The sequence below is a fragment of the Melanerpes formicivorus genome, unplaced genomic scaffold (assembly GCF_026170545.1).
Source record: "Melanerpes formicivorus ecotype bairdi unplaced genomic scaffold, bMelFor1.0.p_v2 SCAF_9, whole genome shotgun sequence".
In the NCBI taxonomy this organism is placed as follows: Eukaryota; Metazoa; Chordata; class Aves; order Piciformes; family Picidae; genus Melanerpes; species Melanerpes formicivorus.
The window spans coordinates 26,697,979-26,716,829 of NW_027142361.1; positions in this window are offsets into that span (position 1 = coordinate 26,697,979).

The following is an 18,851-nucleotide window of genomic DNA, read 5'->3' on the forward strand; positions in this document are numbered from 1 at the left end:
AGTAGGTGGGCTCAGATGACGTGGCAGCAGGCAAAGCTAGGGGGTCGGCTCAACCACGGCGATTCTCGGGGCTGATGCAAACGGCCTCGGGGAGAGAATGCGGCTGCGTTAGGTGGCGGATTCTCATTTACTGAGCTTAAAGGAATAGTGGGATGCTCGGAGTGGTCCCAGGTTTGGTGCAGTATAGGCACGAACAATGCTTTAGTCTTCCCTGAGGTTCACAGAGCTCAGAGCGGCACATGTGGCGGCTCCTCTCCCGCTACGGTGGGGCTAGGCATACGTGGACTCGGTATCGATCAAGTCCCTTCTCCCCGGCAACTGGGCAGATCTTACCCTCGGGGGTCGGTCCAGTCCTCCGGTGGCATGGTGGGCTCTCCCAGTCAGTACGACTGGCTGTAGCGATGCTGGACTCCTCAGCGTCGCTAAGGTCCTCCCTCTGTGCTTCTCAGGATGCAGAGGCTTTCAGTATGTGTGCACATATAACAGAAGCTAGCAACAATATGCTCAATGGCAGAGGCTGCAGCTCGAGAGTTGCTCTCTCGAGCAAGCACAGAGACAAAGTAAAAGAGGGGGCAACTTATTTACCAACTGGGGTGATACTTATAGATTCCTCGAGGCTGGGCTTGACCAATGGGCACTCTCATAAACAACTGGCTTCAGCCTATAGAAAGCGTGAAGCTAGAATTATGCCCATACTTTGTGTCAGCACAAGCACTGCATGCGCTGGGTGCGTGCAAGCCTGGCTAATGCCTTGGCTTTTGTCTTCCTCCTGGAGGAGGGGGAACTTGTCCACATGCTGGGACAAGATTCAGTATCTGGGCATAATGTGCCTTCACCACACCATGGCCATTAAACTGTGGAGAAGGGCAAAACAGCCTGGTTTGCTTTTGCTGGGTGCTGCCTCTGAGTCTTGTGGCAATGAATCAGCAGAGCTGCATTCATTCTGGGGCAGGCACTGATTGCAGCTTGTATCCCCTGTCACTTCTGCCAGTTCTTCTTTGCAGGTGAACTGAATTTGATTCCCTGGGCAAATATTTGCCCTGCAGCACTTCTGTGTGTGTTAGCAAGTGCACAGGTATAGAACAAGGTAGGTTAACCATGGCTTGGACCTCTCATTTCCTATGGTTTTTAACACTTTATTGGAATCACCAGAGGGGGGAAAAATTCCTTTACATCCTTTACATTTCTTTTTTTCCTTATATTTCTTTTCCCCTTATATTTCTTTTTTTCCTCATATATATTTTTCCTATATATATTTTTTCTTATATATGTTTCCTTTTTTCTTTATATATTTTTTCCCATATATATATGTGTGTGTATATATATGCGTGTGTGCATATATATGTGTGTGTATATATATGTGTGTGTATATATATGTATATTTCCCCCCTCTTTTCCCAGTTAAGAAGGCCTTCGGGTGTATTCTGACAACAGTTCAGAGTGCCCTGACCTGCTCTAGAAGTGTGTGTGGAGCCAACTTGGCTCACAAAGCTGGTATGGTCCCAAGTGCTCTCCCTCAAACCAAAAACCCCTCCAGCCCCAAGCTGTTTTCACCTCAGAAATACTATTGTGAGGGAAAAAAAAGTTTTATTTCCCTCCTCAATCCCCCCTTATTTTAAAGCTCTGTGGGGTAATGGTGACAATCCATAAATATTTCTGAGTTATTTATTTATTTTTGCCAAGGAGACCCCTGCTAAATTTTATCTCCATTCCCAAATCTCAGGCCTTCACATGCCTAAAGCCAATGGCTGAGAAGATAAAGGCTCCTCCTTCATCTTTCTCTTTTAATTTCCCCTTAAACTCAGTAATATTGCCAGAAAGAATAAACATATAGAATTTTCCAGCCACTTTTGGAGTGAGGGAGGATTTAAAGAGATGGACAATACTTTTTCTGCTCAGGGGGGACTTTTCCTATGGCTCTTATCCCTTGAGGGCTCACTGTGATGGTCAGCCACTGGAAGCTGGTCCCTCTGAGATTAAGTGGGACAAAACACAGGCAAGGTGAAAGCAGGATGAAAGCAGCACCCATGGCTGCTTGGAGATGCTTCCTGGGCAAATCTGGATGGGAAATCTGGGGTCTGACTGCTCATGAAATTCCTTCTTGCCTCTGGGAACTGCTCATAGATTCATAGAATGGCCTGGGTTGGAAGGGACTGTAAAAAACATCTAGTTCCAACCCCACTGCCATGGGCAGGGATGTCTTCCACTAGACCAGGTTGCTCATTGGTTGGCAAATTGCTGAAATAGATGCAGTCTAATTAGTGCCATTTAGCTTAGAGCAGCAGTGCCTTCAGATGCTTTCCTATGATCTTTTTATCCACTGGTAATTAACGTGGAGGGTTAGAATATTCAGTGAATTCTGGTGAGATGGGTAAGCTATAGCTGTTAAATCTAAGTAGCCAGATTAGTATGCGTGCAGGTTTTCATCCTCCAAGCCACTGCTCCCTTTGAGACCAAGCACTAGATTGGCTAGACAGCCACTGCTCAGCTTTGATTATGTGAATTGCATGCTGCTGGTTTGCAGTGGAATTTTTGGAGCTGTCTAACCCATAAAATCCAGTTACCTTCACATTAGTTATCTTGGCTCTCACAGTAGGCTTCCCTCAGACTTGATTTTTAGCAGGCCCTGGTTTTGTCTGCATTGAGGTCTTTAAATGGCTTGAGATGGCTGAAGCCTGGATGATTAAGGGATAGGCATTTTGTGGGAATTAACTGGTAGTGAATTACCAGTGAGCCTGCATTTATCAAAGGTTCAAATCAAGCTATCACTCTATAAGTCAAGGGTGAAGGCCCTTAGTATTTTTTTGTTCAAGGTTCTGCCCTAATAAATGCAACCGGTAGGTTTTTGTTTCTGTAGAGTCAGGGTACATATGTGGACAGGAGAAGACAATAAGGGTTAGCTGAGGAGAATCTTATGGTGTTTAATAAGGCAATAAGGCCGAGTGCAAGGTCCTGAACCTAGGTCAGGGCAACCCTCAAGATCAACACAGGCTGGCAGAGGATGAGATTGAGAGCAGCCCTGCAGAAAAGGACTCAAGGGTGCAGGCGGATAAGCTGGACATGAGCCAACAACAGGCACTTGCAGCCCAGAAGGCCAATGGCATCCTGGGCTGCATCAAAAGAAGTGTGGCCAGCAGATGGAAAGAGGTGATTCTGCCACTCTGCTCTGTTCTGGTGAGACCTCCCTTGGTGTACTGTGTCCACCTATGGGACCCCCAACACAAGAGGGACATGGACCTGCTCGAGCAGATTCAGAGAAGGGTCACAAAGGTGGTCAGAGGGATGGAGAACCTCTCCTGTGAAAACAGGCTGAAAGAGTTGGGGCTGTTCAGCCTGGAGAAAAGAAGGCTCTGGGGAGACCTAAGAGCAGCCTTCCAGTACCTGAAGGTGGCCTACAGGAAGGCTGGGGAAGGACAGTTTGGAAGGGCTTGGAGTGATAGGATGAGAGGCAGTGGTCTGAAACTGGAGCAGGGGAGATTTAGGCTGGACATCAGGAGGAAGTTCTGGACAATGAGAGTGGTGAAATACTGGAACAGGTTGCCCAGGGATGTGGTTGAGGTCCTTTCCCTGGAGATAATAAAAATGAGATTTCATGTGTCTCTGAGCATCCTGACATAGCTCAAGGTGCCTCTACTGACTGCAGGGGGGTTGGACAAGATGACCTTTGAGGGTCCCTTCCAACCTGATGCAATCTGTGAATCTGTGAATCTGTGAATCTGTGAATCTGTGAATCTGTAAACAGCTGTTAGGGCTATTTCACCCTGACCTGGTGGTTAGTGAGGTTTTCTGTCTACCACTGGATTAAATAGTCTGAGATCCTGGCAAAATCATAGAATCATAAAATTGTCAGGGTTGGAAGGGACCTCAAGGATCACCCAGTTCCAACCCCCATGGCAGGGGGGTTGGAACTGGCTGATCCTTGAACTCCCTTCCAACTCTGACAATTGTATGATTCTTTCTGTCTTTGAACTCGCTGTTGAGTTCTACTTTTTGAAATTAAGGCTCCAGGTGCTGTTACGGGGTTGAACATCCCTCCCAGGGCTCTGCAGAGTACCTGCATGGGGAATAGGTTCTTCAAAGCCATGGAGTTATCCTCTGTGCTCTGCTGCTGGGCAGAATCAGGGTGTTTTAAAAGCATTTCCTTTTAGAAACACCCTCATGGAGCAGCTCACCAGCACCTGCCACCTCTGAGAGCCTGCACCCAGGCTTGCTTCAAGTGCATGTAGGGAATTGAGACAATGGCCTTCCACAAAGCAAACTACCTGCCAAGCCACAGTATCAGGGCTTTGGCGGGGGCAGGAGGCTGAATTTTCACCCATCCCTTACAACAAGCAGCACTTCTGGTGCAACCGGTTCCTCTTCGTGGGGAGATGGTATCAAGTTTGAAGTTCGGGCTTATATTGACAGAGATTTTGTCAACAACAAGGTGTTGAAGGATGATGTATTTGTGGAAGAAGTCACAAAGAGGTGAAAGAGGTCCCCTTCAGGAGTCCTTTTCCTCCCAAACAGCCATTTTCTCGCTGTTGTTTTCCCCAGCAGAAGCAGGAGGTGTGGATGTGGTGGCTCTCAGTTCCCAGCTGCTCCCTGCACCTGCATCAGTCCAGATTTGCAAATGTCCACCCTAGAAGTGATGATGGTGACAGCTGACCATGCAGACATAAAATGGGCTAGTGGAAAGGGAGTTTTCCTTGTCAGGGGACTTGTGTTCCCTCCTTTTAATTTTTTTTAAACTCAGATAAATTATCCTGGGACACTTGTTCACCCTTCCTGGGCTTCTGGTAGGTTCTGTGCTTATCTTTATAGAATCACACAATCATAGAATTGTCAGGGTTGGAAGGGACCTCAAGGATCACCCAGTTCCAACCCCCCTGCCATGGGCAGGGACACCTCACACTACAGCAGGTTGCTCACAGCCACATCCAGCTTGGTTGCAAAACCTCCAGGCATGAGGCTTCCACCACCTCCCTGGGCAACCTCTGCCAGTCTCTCACCACCCTCATGGGGAAGAACTTCTTCCTAACATCCAATCTGAATCTACCCACTTCTAGTTTTGTTCCATTCCCCCCAGTCCTATCACTCCTTGACAGCCTAAGAAGTCCCTCCCCAGCTTTCCTGTAGGCCCACTTAAGACACTGGAAGGCCACAATAAGGTCTCCTTGGAGCCTTCTCTTCTCCAGACTGAACAGCCCCAATGCTCTCAGTCTGTCTCCAGATAGGGTAAGCTTTATGGCATGGAGCTGCCTCCTAGGAAGGGTCCCCACAACCAGGAGGTTTTCTGAATTGGTCTGATGAGAATTACTACACAGTAATAAAAAGCAGTTCTGGGGCCTTTTTCTGTGTCCTCATGGCTGCTCAGGGGAGCCCCTTCTTGGGATGGGGGCACAGCCTGGGGTGTCATCCAGTCCCTGCATCTCACTGCTGGAAAATGACTATTTTGGAGGCTGCTGTTGCCAAGTGATGGCAAAGCCTGTGGGTGGGCTCCAAGAAACAGGGGTCTAAAGGATGGACTGATGGATGTGTGTCCCCCCTGCCAGTCCCTTTTCCTTGGAAAGCTGGAAGAGCTACTCAGGCTCCTAGAGGAGATGGGAAGATGATCCCATCTGAGTTCAGCCATCAGGCTTTCCGAGGAAAATTAATAGAATAATAGAATAATAAACCAGGTTGGAAGAGACCTTCAAGATCATTGCATCCCACTGTGACTGTTTGAGGTGGTGCCTTTAACAAAGGGACACCATGGCTGAATGTTTTATAAACAAGACAGGTCTAAACTAATTTCATTGGTGGAGAAGCAGAAGCACTGCCTTAAGTTTTGATTCCCAGTGGGACTAGTCTCAGTCTCGCACTTTCTTCCCCTCCTTCTGCAGCTCACAGCTTCTGGGCTTTCGGCCAGACTGACCTTGGAACCGATAACCGCAAGGCCTGTACTAACTGCTTTTAATTAACAACTGCTCTTTTTTCTCTCTTTCTAAGCCTCTCTGGGGAAAAGGGGGAGAGAATGGGGTACGGGGGGAAAACCCTTCCTCCTGGCGGGGGAAGGGAATCTCATTCCTGTGTTACTTTGTTGTATATTTCTGTATATACTGTAAATACTGTAAATTGTGTACATATATATATATCCTGCAGCTCCGCTTGTAAATATAGCACATTCCCTTGCTAATCCAGCTGTGTTTTTTTTCCTTTCTTTAATTTGTTTTCCCTTCACTTTACAGGGGGGGGAAGAAGGCTTGAGTCCTTCCCCTCAACCCTTGACACCAACCCATCAACCAATCCAACCCACCTAAACAACTAAACCATGGCACCAAGCACCCCACCAAAACTCCTCCTGAACACCTCCAATGATGGTGACTCCACCACCTCCCCAGGCAGCCCATTCCAGTGGGCAATCACTCTCTCTGTATAGAACTTCTTCCTAACAGCCAACCTAAGCCTCCCCTGGTGCAGCCTGAGACTGTGTCCTCTTGTTCTGGTACTGTCTGCCTGGGAGAAGAGACCATCATCCACCTGTCTACAACTTCCCTTCCGGTAGTTGTAGACAGCAATAAGGTCACCCCTGAGTCTCCTCTTCTCCAGGCTAAGCAACCCCAGCTCCCTCAGTCTCTCCTCATATGGCTTGTGTTCCAAACTCCTCACCAACTTTGTTGCCCTTCTCTGGACTCGTTCCAGCAAGTCAACATCCTTCCTAAACTGAGGGGCCCAGAACTGGACACAGTACTCGAGGTGTGGCCTAACCAGTGCAGTGTACAGGGGCAGAATGACCTCCCTGCTCCTGCTGGCCACACTGTTCTTGATGCAGACCAGGATGCCATTGGCCCTCATGGCTGCCTGGGCACACTGCTGGCTCATGTTCAGCCTACCATCGACCAGTACCCCCAGGTCCCTCTCTGCCTGGCTGCTCTCCAGCCACTCTGACCCCATCCTGTAGCACTACATGGGGTTGTTGTGGCCAATGTCATTCAGTATCATTCATTCAGTATCACTAAGGTTGGAAGAGACCTCAAAAATCTTCGAGTACAACCTGTCATGCTGTTGGATTCTGCCCATCTGTCCAGCCTGTTGAGGTCCCTCTGCAGAGCCTCTCTACCCTCCAGCAGATCAACTCCTGCCCCCAGCTTGGTGTCGTCCGCAAATTTACTGATGATGGACTCAATGCCCTCATCCAGATCATCAATAAAGATTTTAATGAGCACAGGGCCCAGCACTGATCCTTGGGGCACACCACTAGTGACTGGCCGCCAGCTGGATGTGGCACCATTCACCACCACTCTCTGGGCTCGGCCATCCAGCCAGTTCCTAACCCATCGCAGTGTGCTCCCGTCCAAGCCATGGGCTGACAGCTTGGCCAGCAGTTTGCTATGGGGGACGGTGTCAAAGGCCTTGCTGAGGTCCAGGTAGACTACATCAACAGGCCTCCCCACATCCACCAGGCGGGTCACCTGATCATAGAAGGAGATCAGGTTGGTCAGGCAGGACCTGCCCTTCCTAAATCCATGCTGGCTAGGCCTGATCCCTTGGCCATCCTCTAAGTGCTGTGTGATTGCACTCAAGATGACCTGTTCCATAGTCTTGCCTGGCACTGAGGTCAGGCTGACAGGCCTATAATTCCCTGGCTCATCCAACCGGCCCTTCTTGTGGATGGGCACAACGTTGGCCAGCTTCCAGTCCTCTGGGACCTCTCCAGTGAGACAGGACTGCTGGAAAATTATGGATAGTGGCTTAGCCAGCTCATCTGCCAACTCTCTCAGCACCCTAGGATGGATTCCATCAGGTCCCATGGACTTGTGGGGATCCAAGAGGCTGAGGAGAGCTCCAACTGCCTGCTCATGGAACATATGGAAACTGTGCAGCTCCCTGGCTCCTTCTGCCAGCTCTGCAGGCCAGCTGTCTGGAAGACATTCTGTCCTGCTAGTAAAAATTGAGGCAAAGAAGGTGTTAAGTATCTCTGCCTTTTCCTCATCCTTTGATACAACATTTCCCTCCATGTCCACCAAGGAGTGGAGGTTTTCCTTGCCCTTCCTCTTGCTATTAATGTATTTATAGAAGGACTTTTTGTTGTCCTTCACAGCAGAGGCCAGTTCAAGCTCCAAGTGTGCTTTTGCCTCCCTAATTTTCTTCCTACAACACCTAGCAACATCCTTAAACATTCCGTGGGTTGCCTCAGCTTTCTTCTAAAGATGATGCACCCTCTTTTTTAACCTTAGTTCTATTAAAAGTTCATTAACCATCCAGGCTGGCTGTCTGCCCCGGCGGCTCATCTTCCGGCACATTGGCACAGCCTGTTCCTGCGCCTTCAACAATTCTTCCTTGAAGCAGGTCCAGCTCTCCTGGACCCCTTTGTTTTTAAGGGCTTTATCCCAAGGAACCCTCTGAGTTAGTTCCTTGAGTAACCTGAAGTCTGCCCTCCAGAAGTCCAGAGTGGAGATCTTGCTACCCCTCTTAGCTTGACCGAATACCGAAAATTCAGTTATCTCGTGGTCACTGGCCCCTAAACACCCTCCGACCACCATATCACCCACCAGCCCTTCCCTATTGGTGAAGAGGAGGTCAAGCATAGCCTTACCCCTGGTAGGCTCTCGCAGCACCTGGGATAAGAAGCTGTCCTCCATGCATTCTAAGAACCTTCTAGACTGTCTCCTCTCTGCTGTGTTGAGATCCCAGAAGATGTCAGGCAGGTTGAAGTCGCCCATGAGAACAAGGTCAGGCGATCCTGAGACAACCTTAAGCTGCCTATAGAATGCTTCATCAACATCTTCCTCCTGGTTGGGTGGTCTATAACAGACTCCAACCTGGATGTCTGCCCTGCCGGTCTTCCCTCTAATTCTTACCCACAAGCACTCAACCCGATCGTCCCTAATCTCCATCTCAATGGCATCTAGTGCTTCCCTGATGTACAGGGCCACTCCTCCACCCCTTCTTCCTCGCCTGTCTCTCCTGAAGAGCCTGTAGCCATCAATTTCAGTGCTCCAGTCATGTGAGTTGTCCCACCACGTCTCTGTGATGGCAACTACATCATAACTTTCCTGCTGCAACAAGGCTTCCAGCTCCTCTTGTTTGTTACCCATGCTTCGTGCATTAGTGTACATGCACTGCAGCTGGGCTGCTGGTTTCACCTCTGACTCTAGCTTATTAATAACTTCCAGGATTATCAGAGGGTTTGTTAAATACAACACCACTAGTTTACATCAGGAGAGCAAGATCCATTGCAAGGAGATGCTCAGGACTAGGTCTGTGCCTGCTGTTTCTGTCCTTAGCTGTGCTAAAGAGCCCAGCAGAAGAAAATTAATTTAAAATGTTCTTTTTCAGATGGCTGTAATAGATAAAACAGGGCCTTGTACCTCCTCTTGAGATAATGATTAAAACAGGAGTGTGAGAGGCTGAATCCAGGCTCTTCCTACACCCATCCCAGTGCTCAGATCAGGTAACTAGGTGTGGTGGTTTAGGCTGGGTGCTGGCCCAGATGCCACTGCACAGAACACACCTGGGAGGTCCCAAGGAGTGGGCCCAGCCCAGGGGGTGGTCACATGCAGGTATTCCATTCCCATAATGCCCTGCTTCCCTATAAAATGTCCATCATGCGGGGTCTTCACTTCCTCTTTTCGTCCCCTGCTGCTGCCTAGGTAAAATGGCTTGAACCACCTCCCTTGGGCCTGCCCAGGCCCAAGGCTGGGTTGGGGGGGGGGAGGAAAGAGCCCTGGGGGGTTTGGGTTTACCCCCAGGTGGGGATGGGATGTTCTTGGGTATGTTTCATTGTTGTTTGCTTTTTAAAATGTTTTTCTGTTTAAATTTTCCATCACTTTTGCAATCCCTTTGTCTGAGTCATTATTTCTGCCCGTGGTGGGGAGGGGGTTTACCCCAACCCATTACATTTTGGCACCCAACGTGGGGCTAGCTGCTGTGCCCACTCTGCAGATCGATTGCAAAAGATGGAGAGTTTAAATTGAGTTCTGGGCGTCGGTTTGGGTTTGGAAGTTTGGGCTCAAGTTTTGTTGCCGGGGCGACTGTGTGAACTCCTGTGGACTTCAGAAGGACTCCTGGTGCGTGGCTGATGTCATGGAAGTCCCTCCTGTTGCTTGGGAACAGCGTGGGGTGGCTCTTTCTGTGACTTTCTGCCCAGGGTGTCTTAAGAATGATTCGGTAGCCTAAGAAGGCGAGACCTGCCTTCTCCTCCTTGTTCTCTGTGGAGCGACGAGCAGCAGGGAGCAGATCGGAGAAGGGGCAGCAGCAAGCAGAGTGGGGTCGGCCCGCGGCCGCTGCGGGGGACGGCCTCCCGTGGCGAGCGGGCAAGTGACGGCTTCCGAAACCCGAGGGCGAGCAGGGACTTCAGCTGGAAAGCTGTTCTCAATGGCTATGAGAACGCGCTCGTGGCTTTGGCTGAAGCAGCCGTTTGGATGCCTGAAGGGGTGGAGGTGACTTGGACTCTGCATCGCGGCGACAGAGACGGCAGGGGCCGGGCCGGCTGCCTTCAAGCGGCGGCGGCAGCACCGCCCATGCCGGGCTGTGTTCAAGCAGCGGCGGCAGCACCGCCCATGCCGGGCTGTGTTCAAGCGGCGGCGGCAGCTGTAAATCTTTCCCTGGTGTTTTCGGACATGCTCTGAGAATGGCGCCAAGCACCTGGCTCCGCCTTCTCTCTTCTCAGCGAGTTGTGCTGCAGCCGCCCCCTCTGCCGGGGGAGGGTTGTGAATTGGATGTGGTGATGCCTCGGTACGCCCAGTGGGGGGGCGATGTGCCTGTGACGTGCCTGCGATGTGCATTTGCGTAGCTTCGTACCACGGCTGGAAGAGCTGCAGCTCCCTAGAGGGATGGAGAAAAGCGGTCGTTGCTCCGACCAGCTTGCCCCAGGGGTGGAAAAAGCCACTGAGTAACTGTAAAAGCAAACAAAGGCTCGACTGAGAAGTTGTGAGGTATTGCCAGGTGACCAGGATGTCCCAACGAGTCCACAAGGAATTCACACTGCAGGAGAATGACTCTGTGTCACTGGGAGGTTCCATCATATGAGGAAGAAGAACTGGAATGGACTGATACTTGAGCCTGAATGAGAGACTATGGAAGGATGCCCAGATGAAGACCTGGACTGCTGCTAGACATGTCATCAGAAGAGTTCTAATTTTATGATATGTTTTGTGTGCAGGGATTACGGTATGGAATGAGGGGTGGCATGTGGTGGTTTAGGCTGGGTGCTGGCCCAGACGCCACTGCACAGAACACACCTGGGAGGTCCCAAGGGGTGGGCCCAGCCCAGGGGGTGGTCACAGGCAGGTATTCCATTCCCATAGTGCCCTGCTTCCCTATAAAATGTCCATCATGCGGGGTCTTCACTTCCTCTTTTTGTCCCCTGCTGCTGCCTAGGTAAAATGGCGTGAACCACCTCCCTTGGGCCTGCCCTGGCCCAAGGCTGGGTTGGGGGCGGGAGGAAAGAGCCCTGGGGGGTTTGGGTGTACCCCCAGGTGGGGATGGGATGTTCTTGGGTATGTTCTGGGATTTTCTCTCTTTTGTCACGGTGCTTGTGGTTCTCTGTAAAGCTTTCATTGTTGTTTGTTTTTTAAATTGTTTTTCTATTTAAACTTTCCATCACTTTTGCAATCCCTTTGTCTGAGTCATTATTTCTGCCCGTGGTGGGGAGGGGGTTTGCCCCACCCCATTACACTAGGCACAAATATTGGTTTAAGGCTTTATTGGCCTCTCCTAGCCCTAAGAGGAGGGTGCTGCCTTCATGTAGCTCCCAGATTGTGTGGGACACAAACAGCTTCTTCCTTTCTACAGACAACCAGGACGCTCACGTGAACACAAGACTGCTTTTTGTCCAATTAAAAGCATTAAAAATTAAACATTCCACTTTTTCCCCCCTCCAGATGTCACTTTCTTTCACCCCACTTTCTGCAAAGCCTCTGAATGGGTGGCCCTAGGAAGAGCATCCCCTGGGGGTGCTGATGGATGAGAAGCTCAGCATTAGCCAGCAGTGTGCACTTGCAGCCCAGAAACCAAATCACATCCTGGGCTGCAGCAAGAGAAGCATAGCCAGCAGGGCCAGGGAGGTGATTCTCCCCCTCTACTGCACTCTGCTGAGACCACACCCGGAGTACTGTGTCTAGTTCTGGAACCTCTATTACAGGAAGGATCTGGAGGTGCTGGAGCATATCCAGAGAAGGGCCACGAGGGTGATTAGAGTGCTGGAGCTGCTCTGCTATGAGGACAGACTGAGGGAGTTGGGGTTATTCAGTCTGGAGAAGAGAAGGCTCCCAGGAGACCTTATCGTGGCCTTCCAGTATCTGAAGGGGGCTACAAGAAAGCTGGGGAGGGACTTTTGAGGGTGTCAGGGAGTGATAGGACTGGGGGGAATGGAACAAAACTAGAAATGGGTAGATTCAGATTGGATGTTAGGAAGAAGTTGTTCCCCATGAGGGTGGTGAGAGACTGGCACAGTGTCAAGGGGTTGGAAGGGAAAGGCCTCCTGCCCCCAGACAGTGAAGAAAAAAAACTCACAGCTGAATTAGCAAAGCAGTGAGTGCTGTATATTTACAAAGCAACATAGGATATGCAGGGGAATATACAGGATTTACAATATTTATAATATATACAAAAATATACAATAAAGTAGCACAGAAATGAGAGTCCCCCCCATCTGCTGAGGGGATTCCCCACCTCTGCTCCCCCCTCTCTCCCCCTTTCCCCAGAGAGGGTTAGAAAGAGAGAAAAGAGGAAAAGGATAGCAGCAGTTATGTGTTAATTGAAAAGCGGTTAATACAGGCCTTGCAGCTTATCAGTTTCAAGGTCAAGCCTTGGCCGAAAGCCCAGAAACAGCGAGCTGCAAGCCACCCAAGGAGCGGAAGACAGACTGACCAGAAAAGTGCAGGAATGCCCAGGACACTCTGCTGCACTCCCAGTTCAGAAGGTGCTTCCTCCCAATCTACCAATGAAATTAGTTTAGATCCGTCTTTTCGTTTACAAACATCCGACTACAATATTCCCTTTCTTAAGGGGACAGCCTCAAACGGTCACACACAGGTTGCCCAGGGAGATGGTGGAAGCCTCATGTCTGGAGGTTTTTAAGGCCAGGCTGGATGTGGCTGTGAGCAACTGATCTAGTGTGAGGGGACCCTGCCCATGGCATGGAGATTGGAACTGGATGATTCTTGAGGTCCCTTCCAACCTTGACAATTCTCTGATTCTATGTGAGTAACACCTCTCCTTCTGCAGCTAGGTCAGGCTGAGTCCTCCCCATCACCCACCACCAGCTTATACTTTTGTACCTCCTGCAAGGTTCTCAGCTCTCCCTGCATCCCGTGGCAGCATCTAGCACTTAACCCAGCATGTCTGTGCTGCACACTGCTCTGTCTCCTGCAGCAGTGGGGCCAGACCCTTGTCTTGCCTAATCAGGGTCATGCAAGCCATTGCAAAATAAATTCAAACCATACCTGTGGTAGTTTCAGGCTATGCCTAGAGAAATTTCCACAGACCTTGAACAGAAAGTGGTAGAATGCAAATAAATCACCATTGGATGTAAAAAAGGGAATAAATGGGAAGATCTAAAGGATCCCATTGGACAGACTATCCAGAAAGTGGGGTTGTATGTATTCACTTTCTCTCTTTTTGCCTCCTCCACTTTGCTTCTGCTGGCTTATGCTGACCTTGGCTTCATTGCTTTGTTGTGGCTAAGTCTAACCAACAGTTCTCTGCTCTTTCTCTTGCCCCTTGTGCACAGGAGAGTAGAAGGGAAGGGGGCAGGGAAGGGGAAGCTGTTAGCTCCCCTGGTTTTTGGCCCATGGTGAGTCTTGTGCTATTGTGGTAGTTTTAGGCTATGTCTTTAAAATGTGGAGGGGGAAATTCAGCCCACCACATTTATCAATTGTAAATACCTGTAAATATTTGTAAATCCTGTATATTTTGTACATATTCATTGCATTTCATTGTAAAGTGTAGCTTTGCTTGTAAATACAGCTTTCAGTTGCTTCCAGGTGAGATGGTTTGGCAATTTAATGCTGGGGGGGGTGGAATTTTCAACCCACCACAATAACCAACCAAACCAACTCTCTCTCTCTCTCTCTCTCTCTCACAGGATCACAGGATGTTAGGGGTTGGAAGAGACCCAAAGAGATCATTGAGTCCAACCCCCGTGCCAGAGCAGGACCATACAATCTAGCTCAGGTCACAGAGGAACACATCCAGACAGGCCTTGAAAGTCTCCAGAGAAGGAGACTCCACAACCTCTCTGGGCAGCCTGCTCCAGTGCTCTGTGACCCTCACAGTAAAGAAGTTCCCCCTTGTGCTGAGGTTGAACCTCCTGTGCTGCAGCTAACATCCATTGCTCCTTGTCCTATCCCAGGGAGCAAGTTAGCAGAGCCTGTCCCCTCCCTCCTGACCCCCAGCCCTCAGATATTTACAAACATTGATTGAATCCCCTCTGAGTCTTTTCCAGACTAAAGAGCCCCAGGTCACAGTATCACAGTATCACAGTATAACTTAGGTTGGAAGAGACCTCAAGGATCATCGAGTCCAACCTATAAACACAGACCCCATGACTAGACCATGGCACCAAGTGCCACATCCAATCTCCTCTTGAACGCCTCCAGGGACGGTGACTCCACCACCTCCCTGGGCAGCACATTCCAATGATGAATGACTCGCTCGGTGAAGAACTTCCTCCTCACCTCGAGTCTAAACCTCCCCTGGCGCAGCTTGAGACTGTGTCCCCTTGTTCTGGTGCTGGTTGCCTGGGAGAAGAGACCAACCCCCTCCCGGATACAACCACCTTTCAGGTAGTTGTAGAGGGCAATAAGGTCTCCCCTGAGCCTCCTCTTCTCCAGGCTAAACAATCCCAGCTCCCTCAGCCTCTCCTCACCAGGCAGTGCTCCAGTCCCCTAACCATCCTTGTAGCCCTCTGCTGGACCCTCTCCAGCAGATACCTTAGAATCATAGAATCCCTCTTAGATCCATAGATTCCTCTTAGAATCATAGAATCAATAAGATTGGAAAAGACCTCAGAGACCATCGAGCCCAACCTATCACCCAACACCTCAGGGATAACTAAACCTCTTGAACTGGGGAGCCCAAAACTGAAGGCAGTACTCAAGGTGGGCTCTCACCAGGGCAGAGTAGAGGAGGAGGAGCACCTCCAGTCTGCCGGACACACTCTTCTTAATAGACCCCAGGATCCCAGTTCATCCCAGGATATATATATGGAGAATAGAATAGAATAGAATAGAATAGAATAGAATAGAATAGAATAGAATAGAATAGACCAGGTTGGAAGAGATCTTCAAGATCATCACGTCCAACCCATCATCCAACACCACCTAATGAACTAAACCATAGCACCCAGCACCCCATCCAGTCACCTCCTAAACACACTCAATGATGGTGACTCCACCACCTCCCTGGGCAGCCCATTCCAATGGCCAATCTCTCTCTCTATGAAGAGACCAACCCCCACCTGTCTACAACCGCCCTTCAGCTAGTTGTAGACAGCAAGAAGGTCTCCCCTGAGTCTCCTCTTCTCCAGGCTAAACAATCCCAGCTCCCTCAGCCTCTCCTCACAGAGCTGTGTTCTAGACCCCTCACCAACTTTCTTGCCCTTCTCTGGACACATTCCAGCATCTCAACATCCTTCCTAAACTGAGGGGCCCAGAACTGGACACAGTACTCGAGGTGTGGCCTAACCAGTGCTGAGTACAGGGGCAGAATGACCTCCCTGCTCCTGCTGGCCACACTGTTCTTGATGCAGGCCAGGATGCCATTGGCCCTCTTGGCTGCCTGGGCACACTGCAGGCTCATGTTCAGCCTACCATCGACCAGTACCCCCAGGTCCCTCTCTGCCCCTTAAAAAAATGAACCCAGAGAGTAGCTGAGGGTCTGGCCCATGATGTTTGAATTTTCCCAAGGATGCACGTCAACTGGATGTGCTCCCAACAGGCTAAATGCAACTCACCCCCCTAATTGCATTGTTTCCGCTGATCTCCGATGAAATTATTTGGGTATAACAAGCCTGTTTGGTTTGGAACTGCCTTTAAATTTTATGTGGAGTTTCCATATGCTTGTTTGCTTAGAAAAGAGACCAAACAGAACAGGTCTGAGTTATTGCCCCTCCCCCCCACCCCCCTTCTCTCCAATTAATGTTGTTTTCTTTCACTCCCTCGCATGTATTTCTTCTTTTTAACTCTCTCCCTCTTCTCTGGTAGTGCCAACAGCAGAGCAGGAAGGGTGGCTGGAGGGAGGCCAAGCTTTGCCTCAGATCATTTCTCTTACATACACACACACACACACACACACACTGGCCTCTGAAAAGCCAGATTCTGTTTGTCATTTGCTTTGCTCTCCCAGCATTGTGTCATGGTGATGGTATTGCTGTTGGATTTCCAGCTTGCCTCATGGAGCAGTGCACAAGGTTTTCATAAGCACATTAATCTTAAAAGAAAAACTGTCAGGAGCAAACAATACCCCTATGAATGATGTTGTAAAGACACATACTAACTCCAAACATCCATTACCAAAGGAATATTAACTTATAGAGGAACTCCATTTCCTCTTACTCCTTTTTAATTGGTACCTGATACCCAAAGTACTTCCACATTGGGAAATTTGTTCAAAGACGTGCAATTGCCCCAGATAAAGCCTCCTTAGCAGGATCTTTTCCAGCAGAGCTTGTGTCAGGCCCATGAGAGAAGAGGTCTGCCAAGGTTGAGGGGCTGACAGCTCCTCTTTGGGATTGCTCCCATTTTGAGTTCTTTCTGTGCCCCCCCTTCACCCGACCATCAGCACAACCAGAGCTGCCCAGGGAAGGGGAAGCTGTTGTGGCTCCCAGGCTTCATCTCAATTATTTTCTGCCTGGAAGTTGTTTTAAGTGCTCCCATGTCAGTGGCTTTAGGTACAACATCCCCCCCTTTCCCCCCCATCCTTGACACACACACTTTTTGTTCGTCAGCAGCAGCCTGTGTGGCAGGAATAAAACATCTGAGATCGCTTTAAACGTCACTTGGAGCCAGGCCAGCAGCATAGGCAAGGAAAAGCTGGTAGCTTGTTTTAATTTAATGGTGTTGAAGTGTTCTACTGCAATTAAGCATCTGAAAATTAAACAGAAACAGTCATTATGTCTGGTGATACAAACCCACTAGACCACAGAATATAAATTATTTCAAATGGTAAATGCCAAAGCAGTGTTTATGATAGGGATGTTTCCTCTTATTAGCCATTATCTGTTGTTTTAAATCAGAGGAACTTAATCCTGAGGAAATTAATCATGGCAGATGTTGGTTCTTGGAGCCCAGAACAGGTCAATTCTTCAGCTGTGGGTTGCTAAAAGCCAGAGTGAGGGCTGGGGAGAGGGAAAATAACTACAAGGGAGTGTTGGATGAGGGGATGCCTAGCTCTCCAGAGGATTTCCCCCTCCTGTACTCTTCTCATCCCTCCATGCCACCCTGCAGCCATTCTAGGGAATCCCCTCCTCTCCCTGACTGAGCTGAAACCTCATTTTTTCACTTCTGAGTGTTATTTGCTAGCAATAATTCACTTTTCCCCTGCAACCTCTACCCAAGGAGGGGATGCAGAGCCATTGGGTTGCTCTTAGACTTGCATTTGCTCACCCAAAATCGTATGGTGTGCACGGGTGGGGGGCAGCGACCTGCTCCAGACCTTTATACTGAGGGAGCTGCAGCACTTGCTAGGGGCTTCCTCCAGGGGGAAAGATTTTGAGGGGAAACTAACCTTTCACACCAAGAAGAGTGAATCTGGGATACCTGAGGGTTTTCTGGGGAGATGCAGAGGTATGTCACCCTAAAGTGACAGGGCTGCTATTGGGGAGGATCCATACTCAGCCATGCACCCATCATTTTGGGGGGGGGTGAGGGAGGGCATCCACCTGGACAAATTGTCTTTTTCTGATAAAAAAACCCCTCATAACCAAACCCTGAAGTCAGCAGAGGGGCTGTGGAAATCACCCAGCAAGCTTCACTCACAAAAGGGAAAGGATGGCCAGCCTCACCAAATACTGACCAGGCTGCTGGCTGTGGTTTTACCAGCTAAAAAAATCTCCACCAAAACAAAATGTTTCATCCCCAAAATTCTGGGCAATCAGAGCCCTGCTTTTGTCTTTCCCCTCATGCTGGCTGGATAAGGCAGACCAACAAACCTGGACCTGTAAAACTTCAGATGTGTGCTGTGCCTGCCGTGTTTCTTTTATGAGCATCAGCTTTGCCCTGCTGAGAGTGTGAGCTGATCTCAGCTCCCCTTCACGTAAGCACATAAATGCTTGCTTAAATTCCTCATCTTTCAGCAAAAGCATACACTTACCTCTAATGGACTTCAGCAAGACTTAAGCCTGGCTTTAAAGTTAAGCATGTGTTTTAAGTGCATTCCTGAAGCAGGGCTCTGAGATCCATTGACATGAACAGAAAGATTCCCCATTGGCTTTAGAGGGATTTTTGGTTGGGGTTTTCTTCTTCCTCCCCTTCCTTTGCCTGAAATGAGGTCCAGATCTCATGAAATAAATACCCATGTCTTTGTAGATGTGGAACCACATGGAGACACATGAATACTTGTTCCCAGAACAGGATCCAACTTATTCATATGCCTGCATCATGTGTATTAAATTCTCCTGACATCTACCACAATTCTAGCACATAAATGGAAAACAGAATAGATACTGTGCCCCGAAAGCACTCGGCTATTGATGCCTTGGAATTAATAGCAGGGATCATTGTTTGTGTTCAGCCTCTCCAAATTGTGCTTCCATTCTCCTCTTGCATTGTTTCCTTCACGTTGTACCCCTTACTGCTGCCCTGTCCATCCACGAGGATCTCAGGCTGAGGTTGCAAGGGGTGAGGGGGAGGGACCTCACCCTGCACTGGCAATGCTGAATTTCCCCA